This window comes from Nuphar pumila, chromosome 15 (assembly GCF_984573655.1).
Source record: "Nuphar pumila chromosome 15, dmNupPumi1.hap1.1, whole genome shotgun sequence".
In the NCBI taxonomy this organism is placed as follows: domain Eukaryota; kingdom Viridiplantae; phylum Streptophyta; class Magnoliopsida; order Nymphaeales; family Nymphaeaceae; genus Nuphar; species Nuphar pumila.
This window is the reverse complement of record NC_143263.1, coordinates 24410655-24432212: the sequence shown is the minus strand read 5'-3', so window position 1 is coordinate 24432212 and position 21558 is coordinate 24410655. Positions and strand designations below refer to the sequence as shown.

Below are 21558 nucleotides of genomic sequence, written 5' to 3'. Positions count from 1 at the left end.
TGACCACCGGGTCACGAATTCACTCTCCTGCAAAAAGCATGATACTTTTTTTTCTTTTTTCTTCTTGAAAAATGCAGGCAATTGCCACTTGCCAGAAAAAAAAAACTTAATTGGCCTCACCAAGAAGCTTCTAATTCAACGAACCATTCATGCTAAAGTTAAAGTTGAAGTCTAAAGTATAAAGTTAGGCAGCAATGCACAGGCAACACATGGAAGGTTCTGCCAAGATGTCCCTCATAGCCAACTGCAGGTTAATGCCTGCGGATCTTTGGGACTTTGGAGAATATACTTGTCATAAGATACCTGTATCTAATGAGGTCTAAAAACTGTTCAAAGGCACCATAGATGCTTTTCATCGTCAAAGTGAAACAACACCCAAAGAGAAAACAAAAACAAACAAAATGTTGCTCAAAACTTCCATTGAGGTAGTGAAAGCAACTTAAGTGCCAAGCATCATATCCATGACTCTTGACAGCACAGATTTGAAGGTGAAGCAATTGCACCAACAGAATAGCCCTTATTATCATAGGCTTGCAGGTAATAGGGATGAGAGGAATTTTTCATTGGACTCAAAGCCAAGCTTCTCTCAGATGACTGTGGTGGTAAAATCATGAATCCTTGAATGCTGAGTTTCTTGTTAAGAAACTGATGCAGGATTGGATCCAAAGCTTTCACTCCAACAGTGAGAAGACCATTTATCTTTGCAAGAGCCCTTTTAGCATCAAAAATGGTTCTGCACATGAAAAGGGAAAATATTCTCACAGATAACAATAAAACGCCTCCAAATATTTGAATCAGCATAAGCAGCAAACTGAGGATCAGGTAAATCTTTACTGGGAAAGAGATACTATCTGGATATGCATATCACCAAGTAAGAATTTGGCAAGTCCACTTTATTAATAAGTTTAATTCAGCGTGTTCCAGTCATTAAGCAACTCTGGTGTTCAGTAACTAAGCACCTACCAGGGTTCAACCTCCATACAACAAAAGCTCTAGAACTTCCCTTACCAGGATACCATGCCGCAATTATGAGGACAAGCAATGCTAAAACAAATACCCAGAGGCAAGACCCCAAGACAGTCGCATGAAGCCTCTGAGTAGGGGTGTCAACCGGTCGGATCTGGTTCACACCTGACATTGAGGTGCAGGTACCAGGTCCGGATCTGGGTCCACTCAGGTGCATCATGAGAAAAACCATACCTGAGTCCTATAAAGATTACATGAACCAGACTCGGTCCATATGCAGTAAAATAATAGTTTTTATATTTTTACATTGAAAATTCATGGATTTTACTCGGAACTCGGATTGAACCCGGTCTGATATGAAATTTCACAAACTACCCGACTCCATATACTAATCAGATCCTTTGAGTTCGTCCCAGATTATAATTGGACCTTCTACTGCATCACCAAACCCTGACCCTATAGGCTTTGGTACGGGTCCCGTCCAGGTCAAACCAGACTCATTAACACCCCTGCCTCTTATATGTAAGCCTCTATACAACTTAAAGAGGCTCTCAAAAATAACCAACAAATAGTTGTTCTGAAATTTTTATCACATCTTTACTTTTTTTAGGAAAGGGTAAAGAGCTGAAAAAATATACCCAGGCTTCCGATAAAATGAACCAAACCGAAAAAACACATGTAAAACTGTTTGGGATATAGAGGAGGACCCGAAGGGCTACAAAGAATAGGGACACCTTTTCATCTTTTAATGAATTACAGAGGGATAACCTTTAGTTGTTCTAACCCTAATTTTTATTTGAAATAGTATTATTTATTCTTCTTTTAGGGTTTATTTTTTGTCATTCTCTAGGGTTTCTTGTTTAATTTATTTTTACATTAAATCTACTAACTTTATTAGTTATACAATAATGAAGCATTTCTTTTCTATTTTATATTGTTATACTCCACTAAGTTTCTTTTATTTTGTCTCATTATCATTGAGACTCCTCATTGTGTTTATCCCTCTGAGACAAATAGTTTCCAGAGACAATCCCTTCTACAAGCATCATTCCAAGTTTCCAAGCCAAATTCTTCAGATGTCAGATTAAATTCTTATTAAACATATACAGTATTATATGATGTTAGGCTTACAAACAAAGAAATTCTTCAATGTAAGTAATGAAAATCTATATCATTCAAGTGTACAGAAACAAGCACACATGCAAAGCGCATTGCTAACAAAACATGATGAAGATATTCCACATCATTGAAAAATATTATCCTTTAAACAGGTCCAAATGAGAAAAATTATAAAACATATATATTTATGAATATCATTACAAGCATTATCCAAGTACTATGCTCAAACCAATAATTCAAACATGATAACCTTGCAAAGATAAGCCATTCTAACTCCCAAAAACAGTAAATACATGTATCGAATTTGCACGAGAAATCTACAGATTAACATGCTTAAACTCAAAGAAAGCTAAAAAGACCAGCAGAAAGACGTACATGGAAATGACATCGACATGAAATACAAGGAAGATGCCAAAAACACAATATGTGAGAAACAGGTGTTTACTGATATTTAAAAGCTATAGGCGTGAAAAAAAGTAACTACATCCTCATACAAATCCAGACCCACCTTATAAAATTTCTCAATGTCAGCGCCAGTTACACTAAATTTAGTAAAATAATATGCAAGAATAGGATCTTTGCATAACAAATTGACATTGCAAACAGGAGCAAATAATCGAGTTTATTTTATTCCCGAAACTCAACAATGGAAATGAAAACCAAGAGCAAGACCGAGATGACCAACAATGCATTCTCATTGCAAACAATTACGGGCAATTAATCCAAGCATGGAAAACCGATGTTAAGAAGAAAAGGTATGCTAAAAAAGGCAGTTGACAACAACGAAGCTCTAACGACAACAAAGCTTTGATGACAAGTGTTTCTTAGGATAATTTTTTGGCAAAAAAAGAAGCTCTAATGACACCTTAAAGAGCTCTAATGACAGCTTAGGTTGTCATCAGCGCTTTTAGGCAAAAACACTAACGACAACCAGATTTGTTGTCAGCAAAATCGGGTAAAACAGGTCTGACATGTAACTTATTTCAGCCGAACTTCCTATCTGGATGTCTGTTTTAGGTGATTTTTGTTGCGTTGAAAAGTTAACATTTTCAACTTTAATTTATCTTTGAAGTGCAAAGAAATTTAGATAATTTTGATAGTAAAAAATATGATACAGTAAAAAATATGATCAAAGTAGGTCATACCTGAAAAATAGTTTTTTTTACTAAACAAGTATCCTTGTTTTGGTTGTAACTTTCTACTTTGATATCGTATTGACCTGATTTTTAGCTCATTGAAAAGCTGAGATCCTCTAGTTTAATTTATCTTTTTGGACAAAAACCTTGAGGATGCCATTTTAGATGTCAAAAATGAAGTTGAAGCTATAACAGAACCTTGAAATAGGCTAAAAATACTGGATTTTGGTGCGCGTCTCAAGACATAAAATGACTCAGACAAAAATTGTATGTCTACAACTGTATAATGTGTTATGATATACTTGCATGATGTTATGTAATGCAACATGATATTATGATATGCTTATGTGTAACATAACATGAAATATGTGAAGCACAAAAATATGCTTTTGTGCACTGAATGCATGTTTGAATGAATGTTGTAATTCATATATGAAGTGACTTACGTGTTGATGTTAAGTTTGAATTATTGCACATGTAAACAATTATTGTTTGGCCTATCAGAGTATGAGAATGCATGTGTGAATTTCATTTATGAGGATTCAGTTGAACTTGATTAACTGTTGAATGAAGTCTAATTAAACTTATGCAAGCTTGTGCTCAGAAGGTAGTTATGCTTGTGCTAGGAATGTGGCTATTTTTGTGCCCGAAAGGTGGTTATTAACCATGTGAATGGTTAACTATGATTAAGCATGATTGGCAAAAGAATTAACTAAATAAAAATAAAATATATAGTAATTCTCTAGGGGCTTACAAATAGAGTGTAAGTGGTATTCTAAGCTCCATGAGAGTTATTTATATCATAAAAGGTTACTTTTCTCCCACCACGAAGAGAGGGGACTAGGCTACCACTCAACTTCGGGGTGGTATATATGGACTTTAGCTGAAGAGAATTCTAATATATCAGGTTGGTGGATTGAGAACTCACTCCATAATTGATCGCCTCATACCCTAGGACGGGTGAAGATATGCAACGTCAGGTTAAGAAGTCACAAATTAGTAGAAAATACATTCTGGGTTATTGCCTCTGATCCTATGTAGATCTGTATAATACATATAGAATGTGTTTATGATAAAGAAATAATTTTGTGTTGTACATATAGCTAAAAGCATTGCATGCATCATTTAAGTAAGAAAGATAATAAAAATAAAAAGCTATCCATGCATAATTGTGTTTCGAATGTTTCGGTAAATTCATGCATTGATTAATTATTCATGCATAAATGTAAAATATGTACACATGTTTGAATTGTTGAATGTTATGAAAATGATAGTCCTTAGATGTACATGTATTAATTATCAATTATATCTAGTTCTGATCAATGCATATTATAGTGAAGTTATTAAATATCTAGAATTACTTGAAGATATCTCTAAATGTATAATGTTTGTGTGAATTCTTTCTATACTTGGGGACATTGTTCTTGTGTTAATGATGATTTATAAATTCATAGAATTTATTATAATAGTTGTTGGTTTGATATTGTATTTGTAGCATTCCTGATTTCATATTTTTTTCACTCTTTATGTTTTCTTGATAAAGAGTTATTGTCCTTGGATGCCTCTTTCTCGAACTTGGTCCTAGTGGGTTATTAAATGCTAGCACTTTCCCACAAGCTGACCCCTAGAACTTAGTTTGGTTGGAGATATTATAGATAAGGTTTTGCATTAAAAAAAAACACTTTAAAAATCAAGTTATAGATGGAGGGCATTACATGGGGACCTAGTCTAAGGGCTCTAGTGAGGCCTAGGGACATAGAGGAAGGTCTAGGACACGTGATAGACAGAGGGATAAGCTACATGAGGTTAGGGAACTCAATTTAGGCGAAATGACTAAATCGAGAACCCGGTAAAGTATAATTTTGGGTTTCGAGATCTAGAATTTAGAGGAAAGTAATTCTAAGGCTATGAATAGTTTCTAAGTTTCTTTGGAATGTGTGCAGAGGTATGGTACATGCTCCATAGGTCTATGATTATAGGCAAGGCTCCAGTGAGGATTGATGAGGCTAATTAGTCAATTCCATGTGGGTCTTCCTAATCGATATAGTCATTTTGGGGAGTTCAGGTCTAAGGGTTATCACAAGGGTTCAACGAAGCTTCTTAAAGTTAGGTGACAGTGTCTAGGGCATGAGGGAAGGTTTAGACAAGGGATGATCAGAGAAAAAAGTTGTTTGACAATCTAGAAATATTGGATTCGCCCAACGGATTGGTCGAGTTCTTAACAGGAAACAGTTTTGGTCTTTGTGTTATGGAAAATGACCAAAGGCTTAACTAAGGATAAGATTAAGAGTTTTGTACCACTTACAAGTCTACAACAATAGAATCACAGCTGAGGGATCCTCACCACAGTGACATCTAAAGAGGACAAGAGAGAGAGAGATGTCTAGAAAGAGACACACAAAGAGAGGAATGTTGAAAGAGAGAGATAGAGAGAGAAAATCAACTTTAATTCATAATGTTATAATTTCAAACAAGGGATACCCCAGGCCTCTATTTATAGTGTTTGGCCTTGATCTAGGTCTAACTCCAATATAAACAGTAAATCTAACCTATTTACTTTATACACACTTTAATTGTCAAAATACTAATTAAAAATTAGAAAACCTACCTAAAAGCAATAATAGTAAAATGATTACAATATCCTAGTTGTACCAACTCTAACAAAATAAAAAGTAGGAGAGAGGAGGGCCTAACTCCCTATTTAAGAAAGTGGGGGACGTCTCACCCTTTTCTTTTTTTTCTCCTTCACATGGAGTACCTCCCCATGTAGGCCCCACCTTATAGACTTGGTAGCTTCTCTTTCATTCCTTTGTCTCCTCTTCCCTCCATGTACCAAGTGTCCTCTTAAATAAAAAAAAGTTTTTCCTTTTGTAGGGTTCACTTTTCAACTAAGAGAAGAGTCTTGTTAGCATTCACACCACCTTCTTGGGCCCCACATTGACTTGGAAAACTCCTCTTGACTGGATAAAGTGACAATTCGATCTTGGAGCACAGATTGGATGTTTTCTTTAGATTTTGGAACATAACAAATCCACCATGCTCTGGTACACCGTGCCTTCAAGGTGTTATGTTTGAGAACGTCCCTTCCAAGGCGAAATCCCATTTTCGCATTGTTGAATATCTACCACCTTATGATTTTTAGGACAGTGATATGTCAGGGTCGAAGCTCACAAAACTCCTTATGGGGCATATCCATAAGAATTGGAGGCTCACTATGGCATGGATTAAATCGAAGTATATAAATAAATAAATAAAGCTTCTACCTCTTCGAGCATTGCAAGTTTAACCAGAGGACCACAAAAAAAATGGGAAACAAAATTGTCACATCAGCCCACCATTAGTTAGCTGACATGACACCGTCATTCGGCTTATATGTGTGCGTAACCGGTTAAGCTCCTGCTCAGCTCTTGCCCACAAACTTTCCTTGCAGACTTTCTTCTTGTCCACTATATCACCCAACACTCATGTGCCTTGGTTGCACACAAGAGGTATGCATGGGTGGGCTGTGAAGGATCCCACCTTACCGATAGTGTAACTACAGTCAGGTTTCACCTAGATCAAATACAAGGTTTTGGTAAACCCCATATGTTATAGTAATTTTGTGGTTGTTCTCTTGTGGTTTCATAACCGCTTCCCAACTCTTAAACCGTGTTGAGTCTGGATGGAGTTTGGGACCATGTTGCATCACAAACCCAATTAGATTTGGATCAAATTCAATTGGATTTGAATCAAACCCAATTGGATTGGATCCAATTGATGATCCAATGTGTAGTGACTTTGTGTTGGGAGTTTCAAAAAAAGAAATTAAAGAATTAATAATAATAATAATAATAAATATTATATTTAGCATCTAACCAGACTAGAGTTGGGTTTGAATTAACTCATTCCAATGGGGTGGGATGATTTTCAAGAGGATGCCCTTGGAAATCGCATAGAGGAGGAGAAGAGGAGTGGAGCCCACTTGATAGGGACCTCTTACTCTCTTCTCTCTATCCCAAAAGATCCCTCTTTTTTTCAAAATAAGGACCAAAACTCAATACCTATGTTAATCTCAAATAGGTAATTCTCTTTTAACTTTCTTTCAACTTGTTTTTATTTTTGTGAAATTATGAAAGAGTGAGAGAACCTTGAGAATTGGTTTTTGGGAGAAGGGGTTTGACTCAAGCTCCACCCTTCATCTCTCGTCATTTTCTCTCAACCACATATCATCACCTACCACTCTCCCTCTCTATTTCATGATTTTGGAGGGGGATCATGCCCAACCCCTCTCATTTGTGTGGTGTTTTCTCTCTCTCCTCTCTTCTCTCTCCCCCTCCACCGATTTTTTGGAAGAACCTTAGAGCTCCTTTCCTCTAACTTCACTTGGTGTAGTGTGATGTACATATTGGGACTTCATCCTACACATTTTGAAGAGAAGATTTCTTTGTTTTTTTTGTGGGTTTTCATCTAATCGATGTAGGTAAAAATCACTCTCATTTTGGTTGTTGATGTTATGACATTTATCTACCTTATGTATATGTATTTTTTTGTAATACATATGGATATGAGTGTTGATATATATAGAAAAGACATACTAATGTTTTTTAAAGCTTTCAATGGTTAATTTTTTTGTATACTAATATTGTTTATAGAGTTAATGATTTGTATTTCATTCTATGTCTCTCTCTATATGCTTATATGGATAAGTGTTCATCTAGATGCTTATATGGATGAGTGTTCATCTAGATGCTTATAATGTTCATCTAGTTGCTTATATAGATGTATGTTCATTTAGATACTTATATGAATGTATGTTCATCTAAATGCTTGTATGAATGTATGTTCATCTAAATGCTTGTATGTATGTTAGTTTCATCTAAATGCATATGAATGTTAGTTTCATATAAATGTAGGTGTATGTTAGTTTCATTTAAATGCATATGTATATTAATTTCATCTAAATACATATAAATGTTAGTTTTATCTAAATGTATGTGTATGTTAAATTCATCTATATATATATGTTAGTTTCATCTAAATGTAGGTATATGTTAAATTCATCTAAATGAATATGTATGTTAGTTTTATTTAAATGCATATGTATGTTAGTTTCATCTAAATGCATATGTATGTTAGTTTCATCTAAATGTATATGTATGTTAGTTTCTTCTAAATGCATGTGTATGTTAGTTAATCTAAATACATTTTTATGTAGTCTTTATCTAACTACATTCTTGGTGTAATTTTGATTTAAATACATTTTATGTTAGATTTTTCTAAATACATATAGTGTTAGATCTTTTTAAATGCATTTTAAGAAAAAACCAAGTTTCATGAAAACTGTTTTCGCTTATGGATCACTTTATAAAAATCAGTTTTCATGTCCATGTGATATATATATATATATATATATATATATATATATATATATATATATATATATATATATATATAAGTTTGATTGAATTTCACTAGATCTGAAATCAGTTATATGCTTTTGATATTCCAAAAAAGTGGAGAATGCATGTGCATAAATGCTTAAACTTAATATGCAATGATGATGTATGCTATGAAATTGAAGCATGACATGTATGATGTTCTATGTATGAGATGCATGATTATTTCCTGTGATGGAGCGAATAGTTCAAAAAACCTTCATGATGCCATGGGGCATAATTGTGTAGATGGTATTGTTGTGAATTTACTGTTGTGATACTCGTAAACCATGTGTATTTACTATTGTGATGCATATAAACCATGTTGGTATGCTTGCTAGCTTGTGTACGAGCTTGGGTCTAGTAAGAACCCATGAGGTGCTCAAGGAAGCACCTGACTCATGCATAACATTCACATGCTTGACTTCTTATACCCCTCTTCATCGGCGGAGTGCTCATATGGGCTAAAGGCGCCAGAGCAACACAAAATAAGTTTGGGTAAATAATGTTGCATCATGATATGACTATTGCCCAATATGGTTTCTTAGGTTTTTGAGCTCTGATTAGCCTCGTGGAATGAAGTACATAAAAATGATAAAGCATATAACTAAGAAAACCATGTAACCCATTTATGATCTATCTTTGAGAAGGTATAAGGTACAACCTTGAGTGATACCAGTACATGTAGATTCACCTATATGTCTTATTGAATGCTTATGAGAGCAACTGCGTCCCTTTTGGTCTTCAGTCACGCAGAGTTAGGGAGGTCGAAGATATTCAAAAGTCCTAGGTGATATACCCCTACTATTACAGATAGTCCTCCATGCATCTTACTAAACAATTTTTTCATTGCGAGAATTTTTCTCAACCATGGGTTGCTAGTTTTGGATATTTGATTTATTCGGCACTTTAGAAAAAATGATTTATGTAGCATAATAAACACCCATCATGACCTCATCATATACGGAGATTATACCCGAGTACCAAGAGATGTTAATTAAGAAAAATAAGATATGCATTGACAAAAAAAATATTATTTATTTTTTAATGTTGAGATACATGTTTTCTATCCGCATTGATGTTGAGATACATGTTTATTCTTTACTCTGCCTCAATTATATCATGATATGTTAATTGTTAAATTATGACATTATGTTTGTGATGAAGGTTTTATCATGTGCAATCTTAATGTTAGTGGTATAAACTTATTGATTTTCAAAAGTCTGGCCTCGTTTCATGAGAATTTTAGATGATGAATGACCCACAGTATGGTGGCGCAATGTTATTGCAAGGCCAATGAACCATGTTTATAGCCTTCTAGTGATCCTAGGATATTTTTGTCTTTTTGGATCTTAGTTAGACTGAGATGATTTTAGCTTTTATGTATGAACATGTTTTTGGTTCAAATGATTATTGATACATTATAATTTATGTTGGAATGCTATTGCATTTAGTTCAATTCATGTTAGATTTTTTATGAAATCTTTTAGTGTGTGGACCTGGATCCACATCCAAATAAGAATTGGATCAAGTTCATTTTAGAGTTGTTAGTTTTTGTAACCCACTCAGGTTATCCAATTAAAAAACCAAAACTATTTCTACAATGTATTGATCCTCTCCTTTTTTTGGATTATATTTCAAAAAGAAAAATTGGTTGAAAATTTCCACTTATTTCGAATTGAAAATTCTGGGGCATTATACTTGTCGTGACCGGGTATGGCTCGTTCACCCACAACATGAGTTGCAACCTTATTAACCTTGCAGTCGACTGCGTTTGGCGGCTGACCAGGCCGAGCAAGGAGCGGATCTGTTTGGGTGTCTATCACACCTAGTAGTGCTCTGGTCATTGTAGGTTGGAGACCCTGGTTTGTGGCTGCACACAAGGGTGTTTCACTGTTGCATACAAGAGAATCCTCCGCAGATGCGGTGCTACTGAAATCTTTATCGTTGTTGTCATGGTTGCATCCATGTGCTGCGAGCTGGCGGAGTTGCCGGCTTGGCTGGACGTGCTCTCAACCTGTGGCATGCAGTTGGCATTGGTGATGGCCATGACGAGGGAGGAATAATCACTAGTAGCAAATTTGTTGGCAAGGTATTCAACTTTGTAAATCTACCATGTAAGGATTGGGGTCTCTTATAGCCTTGCAGTTGTGTCATGCACACATGAGTTGTGCACGGACTGAGCATCGATACTTTCTTGGTATGCATGCTACACATGATCTCCTTAGTAGCTCGCTTGGTTGCCATATCGGGTGATGATTGGTTGTCTGTGTGTAACGCTCTCTCCAATCTATTTGGAGTCTCACATGCATGCCCTATAGTGTTTGATCCTTTTGTCGGCAAAATATCACCCATAGAAGATCGATACTCGTCAATCATCCTTCTTCATTTGTATTCGCTTTGTTCAAACATACAGAGTAAGGATTTGAAGTGCATCCCGGGCACCTTATTATGGACTATCCACAACAAGTTTCCTATGAACATATTCATCCTTCACACATGTATTCCCTCTATTAGATCAACTCTGCCCGAAATATGATTTCCATATAGCATTTGAGATTCTCAATTGTTTTTATCAGTATGTCTTGTCCTTGCATTTAGACTAAATTCCATATCATGCAATTGTTTCACAATTACAACTATATCTGCATGTAATATTCGAAGCAAGTTGCAAAATTCATTTCTGTCCTTAATTCTGGTCTAACGATTGGACAAAATTTGCAATCGATGTTGTCTTAATTCCATCATGACACTGTGGGATACCCTGGGAGGGTGAGGACACCCGTTTGGGGACAATTGACTAGGTTGACACAAGTATAAGGGTTAATAGGTGGAAACTGGTTAGGTCTAATAGGTTCAGTCCACCTGATTTTGGAATCAACTTGTTTTCTTAAAAAATCATATTGCGACATATGGACCACTAAAAATCATAAAATTTGGTTAATAGCTGGCCAACATATACACGAGCTCACACACCAAAAATCATGTTTAAATTCCAAGGACTTGGGTGTTATGATCTTTTAGATGACCTTTTCACAGAGTGAAGTGCAAGATATGGTGTGGACTGAGCGGTATGCCACTCTTCACAAGAGCATTGCATCTTGTCAAGATCAATATTGTAATTGTGAGATCGGTCACGGGCCTCATACAAATGTCGATGGTAATGTATGATAATTACACATAGTTATTATGTCATTATCTTTTGTGCCTCTATATTTTCTTTTACATTAAGCACAACAATGCTTGACATTTTCTACCTGATATTCTTTCTTTTCTCTAACAATGTCAGTAGCGTGAGATTAAGTCTCTCAAAAAGTCACTAGGGGCTTATCACGTATGGAGAGAATCTAGGAATCATAGCACTTTGCTATATTAGATATCAAACACCCATATCTTTTTCTTAGAAAGTGAGATATAGCCCAAAAATGTGGTTTTATGTCAGTGGCAATATGCGGTTGTATCTTGCTCATGGATTTTATCAAGAAAATATATGCATTGCGGCTTCATGGCTGCTCAAATTGTACTCTACCAAAGTGCATTGAGTAGTGAACCAAATTTCTTTAAAAAGTTCTTCATCAAATACTTCATACGATACCCAAAATGACATCTAGGAAAGGTATGCAAGACGATATACAACAACCCTTGGTGCCTATATAAGATAATAATCAATTTTGTTTTCTCTCTAAACCTGTTAAAGTGTATGAATTCATGCTTCAAACACTTTAAAAACTACATCAATGAATCCTTCAACTCCTTATCTACAACTGCAAATGCTATCAAAAATATCTCATTACAAGGATCAATACTATGAGCCACCAACAATATATCTATGTATTTTTTTGTTAGAAATATATCATCTACCATAAGAATTAGAGGACAACCTTTTAAAAGGTCATCAATGCATGGACGAAAGGATAAAAATATGTACTTAAATCAATCTCTCTTATCAATCTTAATGAATCCTAGTATTCATGGGTTTGTGGTCATCAAATGATCCAAATAACCAAAAAGCATCTTGAAGGAGTTTTCATATGAATCATATAGCTTTTCCTTCATACCTTCATGTTCGCACCATACTTGTTGGTAACTAATCTCAAACCTTCCTCATAACTGATGCCATTAATAAATTTTTTTAGATTCTGCCTAACCCCAGCTTGCTTTTCAAAACAAAAATTATAAAAAATTCATATAAAAAATCTTTCTTGGAAATGGCATGTAACAAATACTGATTCAAACTGGCCCGAGTTGCTCAAGTGGTAGCGGGCTTAGGGAGGTGGTGGTGAACTCACAAGGTGTGCGAGTGCCTAGACTTCGGGTGTCCGTGACTTCACCTGGAGATTACCCGCTTTGCTAGGAAACTTCGTCTTAAAAAACAAACACCCCTTAAAGAGTCATGATATCACCTATGACTTAACCACCACTTTTCAAGGCATGATATGCTTGATTGGGTTTTTGATTTTCCAAGAAGTGATGATTGGTTCCAAGTTAGTTAGGGTGAGTCATGACACTAGTTCTACTCTTTTTTTTTATATTCCATTAACGTTTTCTTCATATCAAGATTGGTTGTATTATTCGATAGAAAACATGGCATTTTTGCTTTTACGGGTTTCTTTTTTTTGACCTTACAGCTATAAGCTATACTTTATATGATTTGTTTGGCTGAAAACAACTTTTTTTTTCTCAAGGGAAGGTTGAAGACTGGTAGGTCATAAGAATGTAACATATATGCAGATTCTTTCAAGTGCTTAAAAAGTCAATATTCTGACAATTTTCGTGATTCATAAAATATCTCATCATTTGATATAGGATAGGTTTTGTCTTATATTCAATCATAACTGTCTAACCGATGGCTAGGCTTGGTCCACATTCTCACCAGGATGTGGACTAATCCTAGCCGTCTTGATGCATCTATTGGAATGCTAAGATTGACATCGGACACTTTGTATCCTGTATCGAAGGATAGGATCCTTTTTGGGGTCATGTTTTTATGCTAACATATATTCTCACCTGTTTTTTTGGGAGCACCATCATAAATCCGGCTAGTACTTTGCAAATCCATTTTTTTTTTGTAGTTTCCTTTTCAGCTACCATGTTTCCAAATAACTAGAAATATAATGTTATTTGTGTGATGTGTTGTATTTGGTGTGAAAAAAAAAACCTACCAACTACCATAGACGAAGATATCATGAATACTCTCACGTTGAAGAGGTTGAACTGTTGTTTTTGTTGATAGATTTTGGGATTTTACAAGATTTTGGGCCTATCTCGTATGTGCTGAGAGTCTTACCTCTAGTTCTGTAAATACAAAAATTATTGCAGTACTCAAGGTTCTGTAAACTATGATGTAATTCCTTACATTCAACAAATTTTTAACAAATTTGGATAACTCCAAATGTACAAAATTAGAAGGAACACTAATTGCCAATTTAACAAATGGATTCAATAATCGATTCTAACTGTTGATGTGTATAAAAAAAATATCCAAAGCATTGTATCAAACAATTGGTATTTATGTTCAATGAACTGGTTTAAACCCTAAAAGCAGGAACATTGAACCAGAGCTTTAGAAACAGAAGAAAGAAAAATCAAAGTCTCCCTCTGTGTGACAAATGGCTCTCTAGAAGAGGTAGAAGGGGAACATTGTTGCAACAGCCAACCTCACAAGCTATGGTTTCTGTAAGATGGTAGAGAACGAGATAAAAGAGGTTTTGTGAAGAAAAAAAAGAAGAGAAAAACGGCTGGCTGATTAGGGTATTTGCATGGAGTTAAGATGGTAGTTGGGGAGTTAATGTGGAAGGTGGAGAGGGCATCTGAAAAAGTACTGTGACCATCGAGAGATGTTGGTATATGGCCATGATTCATATCCTTCTTGTATCTCATAATCGTGGGTGGCTCACGGTTATGAGTTTTACGGATGTTTTCAAAAAGATAATTCAAAATCAAATTTTCTATTTTATAAAACTGTTTTAATAGAGATCATGTGCCGCTTTCCTCTCAATGGCTTAACTGCCAAGACCTGGCAGTAGGGAATCCAAGAGTGTATACATATATGCCCAGCACGTATAAAAAAACATGATATAATACACAACACTCTTGAAGCAAACCTATAAAAGGCATATACCTTCATATTCATCTTCTACTCTCCATCTTCTATCACTACAGGCTGCTGAGGTGAATCCTGATTACTGCTCCTTCTGTTGTGCCAACAGTGGTATCAGAGCCTGGTTGGTGCAGGGGACCTTATCTTTAATCGGTGGTACTCTTCCCAACGGGTGGTGATCAGGCTTCGAACGCTTGTCTCGATTGTGAATCATAGTTATCCGCTTCAACTAGTCACCAGCAACCAGATTAAGCGTATACAAGTAAGTCACGACTTAATAGAGAAGCCCTTTATCTGGCAGTGCATGAACAACACGCGCACAAATTCTTTTTTCTCTGTTCTTTGCCTCTATGAACCGAGGTTGATAAAGTCTTTAACTTTATCTGTTAAAACAACTACCTTAGTTAAATACCAGTACTATTTAATGCATGAGGGATTGATTGAACCTAATTTTTTTTCGTGCATATTGATTTAGAAAGAGAAACATAGTAAGTTTTCTTTAAACAAAACAAAATAAAACAAAAATAAACTCTTCATTGAATCATACCTAATTTTGTTGAACTTTAATCCATCTGAATTTCTGCTTCTTGATTTTTTTTCTTGGATTCTGTTTAGAGATCTTTTTTTTTTAGCTTTCGAATTCCGTGAGCTTTTATTGTTCCTGGAAAAAAAAAAAACACAGGGGAGGAGACCAAAACAGAGTCATTAGACTCTTTCGTCTCAGATCCCAAAAGAGGCACATAAGCCAGGGTCTTCTTTGTAGACTGGGCCTTCGGCCAGATTCGGCCTCTTCTTTTGGTGTTAAAACCACGCTGACCATCATCCTAATCACAAAAAAAAAAAAAAACGGTGAAGGCAAACTACAATAAAAAATAAGAGGAAGGAGGAACTACAAATTTTTTTTTGGCATTAAAACATGCTGAACGACTTCTGGCATCAGGTCCATCAGACGTCGTCTTTTTGACATCGTAGATCGCATCTGGCAAAGGAAGCTGAGAATCTTCCACAGAAAGCCTCTAAAAAAAAGGACAGACAAATTTGGCTATTTTTTCCTTTTTTCCTTTTTTGTTCTTTCCTTTCAGCAGAAATTAGAAAACATCATCTGCTCCCTGGTGGTCTCCTGTGACTATCGGCTTTGACCGGTGGTTTCAGCCTTACGACAGAGATCCATCACACCTGGGAATAGCAGCGGCTAGAAACACCCTCTGCAGGCGTTGTCACCGGCCCAACAACATTTTTTTTCTTTCGATAGTATTTTCAACCATTCGAACACCAACCAGTGTTTTTTGCTCTATTTTTTTCTTTTCCGGTATTGTCGATCGACCATCGATCACTCTGACGGTCGATCTCCTTAAGACGTGATTTCTTTTTTGCAAAACCCTGAAACACACACACACACACAAAAAAAAATGCAGAGAAGCTTCGTGAATAAGCCTCTGAAGAGAGAGAGAGAAAGACGAGAAAAAGATGCGTCTAATAAGAAAACAAAAAAATGGGTTTTATACCATTTTTTAGAAAAATTTCAATTTTCCTAGGAATTGTTCATTTTTTTAAAAAAAAAGGGGTGTTCAATTGTGTTTTTATTTAAGCCGCCACCTTTTATGTTTTTAGTTTTTGCAAAAAGAGGTCTACGTTAGAAAATTTCTTGTAAAAACTGAAACTTATAAAGAAATTCCATTTGAGTACCTCTGAATTTCAGAATTTAGCAGAAAATGTTTTATTTTATCTTTTTAGCCGTGGACCATTATTCCAAATTAAACCTATTACTAATTTATTTATTTTTACCCTTCAAGAATTATTTTGCTTCATTAAGTATCAACCATCTTGGTTTCTTCAAGTAAAACTAATATATTTTTTTGTTGTTCTGTTAAACTTGCTATAATAATAAAAATTTAATATTCAGAAAATGGCAAGTAGGGTGTGTGCGTCAGAACTTGCTAAGACCGATAAGCTAAATGGGACCAACTTTCCCATTTGAAAGCGTAGGATTCCCTTGGCATTGACTCTAGAAGGCCTGGAGTATGTTCTCCAGAAAACTATGATTCAACCTGGGGAGACTGCCACTAAAGAGGAGGAAGACAAATATGACAAATTTAAAAAGGATGACTATATGACTATGACCATCATGTTAACGTATATGGATGATGATTTAATTAGAGTCTTTGAGGATTACAAAACTGCAAAAGAAATGATGGATGCCATAGCTGCCAAATATGATACAACATCCAAAGTCCATATCCAATTGCTCCTTGAACAATACAACTCATATAGAATGAAGGAGCCCGATAATATAGTTGATCATGTCAACCGAATGTTGGTAATGACTAAAGACCTAGCCATAGCAGGTAATGTTATACGAGATAGGATGCAAGTATCCAGTATTTTGAATAGTTTGCTAGCTTCCTGAAAGATGGTAACCATTGCTCTTAGGCTAAACTCCAAAATCCTTAACCTGACCGAACTACCCCTTCAGTTGGCCATTGAACAAGAACATATGGCTAAAGATAAGAAATCCGAGCTAATGGTAGCCCAGACAAGCCCTTCAATAGCCGAGTACCATTTAAAGCCAACCAGTTTAAAAGAAAGGGTAATAAAAATAACAAGTTCAACAGAGGTCAAAATGCAAGTTTTTGAAGACCTCAAGGGAATAACGGATCTCAAGTGAAGTGTTATAAATGTGGAAAGCTGGGACATATCCAAAAAAACTGCAAGACAAAGTTCTCCAACAATGGGAACCATGAAAACTATGGGTACAATGGGAGAAACAACAACATCAACACGAGTAGAAATGACAACAAAGAAGTCATCTGTGTAGTGTTTGAATGCTTATTTGCAAATAAAGAGTTGTCTGGATGGTGAGTAGATTTTGGAGCTACTCGACATATATCCAAGACCACAGAAGGGGAAGTGGATATGAAAGACTTTGGTCCTGGTGAACATAAAGTGTATATGGGAAATCATTCCTACTATGATGTAATGGGTATTGGGTCTTATAGACTCAATGTTGGGGGCACTAGTGTTTTATTAAATGAGATTTTGTATGTACCCTCCATGAGGAGCCTAGTGTCTATGTTAGCTTTGACTAGTAAAGGTTTTGAAGTCAGCTTTGTCCCTGGTAAGATCACAATAGGAAAGCATGGCAGGATCCTTTTCGAAGGAAAATTTGTAAAAGAACATAGTATGTTCAAGTTATGTGACAATAAAAGATTTGTTTCTACTTATATTGACTATGCATTTAATGTTGGGTCTAGCATAAAAGGCTAGGACATATAAGTATAAAGAAAATGAAGAAATTAGCACAGTAAGGAATAATACTTGCCCTTAATGAAACTCACTTTGAAAAATGTGAGTCTTGTATTTATGGTAAGATGGCAAGAAAACCTTTTCCATCAAATGTGATATGTGCTACTGATTTATTAGAAATTATCCATACGAATATTTGTGGACCGTTTAGAGTCTAAACCCATAGTGGCATGTTATATTTTATAATGTTTATTGATGATTTTTTAAGATATGAATATTTGTATCTAATCAGACAAAAGTCTGAGGCTTTTGAGAAATTCAAGGAATATAAAAGTAAAGTCGAAAGACAACTCAGAAGATATATTAAAGTAATAAGGTTTGATAGAGGAGGTGAATACACCTCAAATGAATTTTATGAATATTGTAAGGATCTTGGGATAAATAGACAAAGAACAATGCCTAGAACACCACAACAAAATGGTGTTGTTGAGAGGTGTAATCGAACCCTCTTGAACATGGTGAGATCCATGTTGGCAGGAGCATAATTACCCAAGGTATTTTGGGGGGAAGTTGTAAACACAACTATGTATACGTTAAATAGAGTGCTCTGCAAAGCAGTCCCAACTACCCCTTATGAAAGATGGACTAGTTTGAAACCAGATCTGTGTCATCTCAAGAGATGAGGTCCTGTAGCACATGTGAAGATCTTAGATCCAAAGATGGATAAATTGGATAATAGATCTGTAAGATGCATATTTATTGGATACCCAAAATGATCCAAAGACTACAGATTATACCATCAACATATGGGACTGATTGAGAGTAGATATGTAGAGTTCCTAGAAGAACTCAATAATGAATCCATTGATCCAGTGGAAGACCAATTTGATTTACTAGATGATCTAAATGAATAGTTAGACAATGAACCAACTGTAGAACAGTTAGGCAATGAACCAATTGATTTTGGTGCCTCTACTTCTCAAAATTGGGGTGGTCATAAAAGGTCTAGAGCTCCCCCATCCTATTTGGATGATTACTATGTTTATTTAACTAAGGAGATTTGTTATTCTGTAGACCTGGATGAAATGACTGATAATCTAACATATAATGATGTAATAAATTTACATGAATCGTCAGATTGGAAGGAATCCATGGATGAAGAAATTGAATCCATTAAAAAGAACCAAGTTTGAGAATTAACAGACCTTCCTAAAGGAAGAAAACTAGTTGGTTGTAAATAGGTTCTAAAGAAAAAGTATAAAGTTGATGGAATAATTGATAAATTCAAAGCAAGACTGGTAGCAAAAGGTTTCTCTCAAAAAGAAGGTATTGTCTATACATCAACCTATTCACCAGTAGTTAAGTTTGCCTCCATTAAGATAATTCTTTCTATAGCAGATTTCTATGATTTAGATGTATGACAGATGAATGTAAAAACTGCCCTCCTGAATGGTGACTTAAAGAAAATAATATTTATGAAACAACCTGAGGGATATATTATTGATAAAGATAAAGTGTACAAGTTGAAAAAATTCTTATACGGGCTAAAACAATCACCAAGACAGTGGTATTTGGTTTTTCATAAAGCTATCACAAAGATTGAATATGTAGCCAATCAATTAGACCACTGTGTATATGTTTGGAAAAGTGGGAGTCAATTTTGCATTCTGTCTTTATATGTTGATGGCATATTATTGACAGGAAATGATGATGACATGATAACTAAGACTAAGCATTGGTTGAACACCAATTTTGAAATGAAAGATATGGGTGAAGCATCCTACATTTTAGGAATTAAAATCACCCGTGACAGAAAGTCTAAGATCCTTATTCTTAGTCAAGAAAAATATATTGATTATATTTTGAAGAAATTTCAGATGCATGACTCCAAACCAATTGGAACTCCGGTAGCTAAAGGAGTTAATCTAAGTAGGAGTGATTATCCAGATTAGAGACAACAGAAGCTAAACGTACCTTATGCTCAAGCTATTGGCAGCTTGATGTATGTGATGATGTGTACAAGACATGATATAAGTTTTGCAGTAGCTCTTGTTAGTCGATATCAGGGAAATTCTGGGTGGCCTCACTGACAAGCTACTAAAAGAATATTTCGATATTTAAAAGGGTTGAAATTGGTCGGATATTCTGATGCTGACTTTGCTGGATGCAAAGATGATAGCAAGTCTACCTCTGGCTATATCTTTTTGTTTGGAGGTGGAGTTGTTGCTTGGTCGCGTAAGAAACAATGATGTGTTGCTCAGCACACCCAAGAGGCTGAGTATATCGCTTGTAATGTAGCCACCACCTTTGTTGTCTAGATTAACAAGTTTCTAAAAGAACTAAAGTCGAAAATTGTGAAAGAACCTGTTCAATTATATTGTGATAATCAAGCAGCAATCTCATTAATGAAAAGTAGAGCTGATTGCTCGAAAAGTAAACACATAATGGTAAAATATCATTATGTACATGAAATGATTGAAAAAGGTGAGCTAAATGTTGACTATTTGCTGACATTAGATATGGTGGCTGACCCTTTGACTAAAGGGATCTCAGAGGAACTGTTTACTAAGCATGTGGCCCATATGGGGGATAAGATATCTGTGAATGGATTACGATGAAAACCATGATATGAAAAATCCGTAATCTTTGTTGGGAAGCCCATGGAAGTGGGAGCAAACTAGCAGTCTCATGGCCAAGTGGGAGATGTTGGTATATGGCCATAATCCATATCCTTCTTGTATCTCATAATCATGGGTGGGCTCGCTCACGGTTATGAGTTTTACGAATCTTTTTAAAAGATAATTCAAAATCAAATTTTCTATTTTATAAAATTGTTTTAATAGAGATCATGTGTCGCTTTTCTCTCAATGACTTAACTGCAAGACTGGGCAGTAAGGAATCCAAGAGTGTATACATATATGCCCAACACGTATACAAAAACATGATATAATACACAACACTCTTGAAGCAAACCTACAGAAGGCATATACCTTCATATTCCTCTTCTACTCTCCATCTTCTATCACTGCAGGTTGCTGAGGTGAATCCCGGTTACTGCTCCTTCTGCTGCGCCAACAGAACTGGGGTGGGAGTCGTCGACTACCACCTCCTTATGGTGATAGTCGATTTGTGGAATTGGCATCGGTAAATGCCTTCCCAGTTACCTTTTTCCTGTTTTTTCTTCCATCCCAAACGCTTTTTTGGTAGCTGAGTATTCAACAATTCTGATATGATTCACAAAGAGGGCCTTAAGTGCTTTAAAAGTAAATAGTCGACGAATTTCATGATTCACAAAATCATGTTTTTATGCTGAAAACATACGATCAAAGCCAACAAAGAATGTTATCAATATTGGTGCCGATACACATCGTATCGTCAGAATTTCGATACACTGTAGGGCCGATTCAGCTATTTTTAATAAATGTAAAAAAATATTCTATAATATTTTTTAAAATTATTTTAATAGTTTTAACATGTGTCACGTTGGGATTGACACATAATAATTGTTTATTATTTTTTAGCCGATAAAGAACGATTCAGCTGAGTATCGGCAGATACAGATGAATCGGTGCCCAACGAT

General features: G+C 35.5%; 1 long non-coding RNA gene across 1 annotated transcript; it reads right to left on the bottom strand.

The window, feature by feature from the left end:
- Positions 1-275: 275 nt before the first annotated feature.
- On the bottom strand, positions 276-21043 carry LOC149814839 (uncharacterized). The gene is made up of 2 exons (XR_016428054.1): positions 20969-21043; positions 276-733 (listed from the first exon to the last, which is right to left on the bottom strand). It is a non-coding gene; the product is annotated as an uncharacterized LOC149814839 (long non-coding RNA).
- Positions 21044-21558: the final 515 nt, after the last annotated feature.